Raw genomic sequence first — 2183 nt, forward strand, 5'->3', positions numbered from 1 at the left:
GGGTCAAAGCCGACGGGTAAGATCGGACGCTTCTGTATTTCCCCACATGAAGCTACTTCTTGTATTGACAAGATTGCAAATTCGTTTTTCAAAAAAATATTACATGTTTACAAAAGCTGATTGTATTACAAGCTGTCACAAAAACATTTCCTGATTCAAACACGACGGGGTCCTATGTGACATTTAGTTCTGTATTTAAATATGTCGTTAGCTACTTTTGCCCATGCGCAAATACTTACGTCGCCGGTTAATAGTTCCATAGAACACCATATCCAGCAGGTGGGCAATGAGAACACATATTCTTATAATTCGTGACAGCTGCCAGAGTGATGTTACCAGATGGTAAAAATGTAGACAGTAAGTTTTGTTTTTAATTGTTTGCATTCAGTGCGACTGCTTTCGTGATGGTTTATGGAGTATCGTATATTATTCTGTAAAGAAAAAAATTTCCCATGCCGGGAATCGAACCCGGGCCTGCTGGGTGAAAGCCAGCTATCCTAGCCACTAGACCACATGGGAGGATGCTGTATAGGTTATGTGGTTGCTGTGAAGTATATTGTCATTCATGTAGATATTCAGAGTTTTAAAGTTTTGGGGTTCATGAGATGGATGATAATTTCGCCCATACTTTCTGCAACATCAGAACAATTTTATCATTGTGTACTACACGGCTGTAGCGTTCTTTGCTCAAAGTAACATATCTTTGTTGTTTCACGTTTTCAGTGCTCTAACATAAGGATTCATTTTATTAACCAAAGTATGTGGAAACGAAAAGATTCGCCCGATAATGGTTGCATGTTTAACTGTTAACTTAGCTGCACACTGCTTAAATGTCTAATCGAGGCACAAACCAAGTCGTTACAAGTTACGTAGGTAGTGGACAACAGATGTAGAAGTAACTTAAGGTTTGACTGAAGGAAGTTTTGCTGTTCACATTGTTTATAAATGGTCTCACAAGACACTATTAATAGTAACCTTAAGCTTTTCGCAGATGGGTGCAGTTCTCTATATAGTATCGACGTGATGTGTGAAAAAAGCTGCACAGATATTCAGTCAAGTCTTGGTGCAAAGATTGGCAAATTGTTCTAAACGTGTAAAAATGTTAAATTGTGCACTTTACAAACCGAAAATATGTGTAATCCTGAGACTACAATATCATACAAATACCTGGGTGTAGAGCTTATGAAAAGGATAGTTGCTACTCACCATATAACAAAGCTGCAGATAGGCACAACAAAAAAGACAGGCACAAAATTAGCTTTCGGCCAACAAGGCCCTTGTCAAAAACAGATCTCAACACATGACCACAGTCTCTGGCAGCTGAAGCCATAGTACCATTGTTACATTCCATCCTGGGTTTTCAATTGTTTGATTTTTGGTTGTGACACTTTATAGGGATATGAAAAGTGGATAACCTTATAGGCTCAGTCATAGGTAAAGCTGCTTGGCAGATTTCATTTTATTGGTAGAGTACTATGGAAAATACAGTTAGTCTGAGACTTCTGTGACCCATCCTAGAATATTGCTGAAGTGAGTGGGGCTTGTGCCAAATAGGACTAACAGGAGACATTGAATGTATACAGAGAAGGCCTGCACAGATGTCACAGGTTTGTCTGGCCCACTAGCAGATTCCTTAAGATACTGCAGCCCTCTACATATTGCTCCGTGAGGACAAGATTAGATTAATTAAGTGCATACAGACACATTTAAACAGTCATTCTTCTCATGTTCCATATGTGAATGGAATGGAAAAACCTAATAGCTGGTGGGTCACTCCAAATGAAGTGGTCCAATAAAAATTAAGTTGATTGCTTACCCTAAAATTGAGAAATTCAAAAACAGTTTTTTTTTAAAAAAAATACATTTCACCTTTACTGAATGGCAGCCATTTTCGTTTTTGAGCACACGATGGTGTTTCAGTTTAAAGACATTAGCAAAAATACGAATATCTCTGCACTGGGTTAAGTTACAACATTGCAATTGACATGATTGTTTTTAGAAAAGTAGAAAAGTGTCCTCGACAACATCGTATATTACACAAAATACCCCATATTCAGAAATAACCAGTCAAAATGACCAAAGTTTGGTATCCAAATTTTCAGAAATCCACTTTTTAGGCCCAAAAATAACAAATAAGCAGTGATTTATGGCAACATATCAGCCATGGAGAGAAGATATTATTT

At 37.7% G+C, this 2183-nt stretch overlaps 1 non-coding gene across 1 annotated transcript; it reads right to left on the bottom strand.

Annotated features, from left to right (window-relative positions):
* Positions 1-447: 447 nt before the first annotated feature.
* Positions 448-519, bottom strand: Trnae-uuc (transfer RNA glutamic acid (anticodon UUC)). Its single transcript has one exon. It is a non-coding gene; the product is annotated as a tRNA-Glu (tRNA).
* Between the last annotated feature and the right edge of the window lie 1664 nt (positions 520-2183).

This window comes from Schistocerca nitens, chromosome 5, assembly GCF_023898315.1.
Source record: "Schistocerca nitens isolate TAMUIC-IGC-003100 chromosome 5, iqSchNite1.1, whole genome shotgun sequence".
Taxonomy (NCBI): Eukaryota; Metazoa; Arthropoda; class Insecta; order Orthoptera; family Acrididae; genus Schistocerca; species Schistocerca nitens.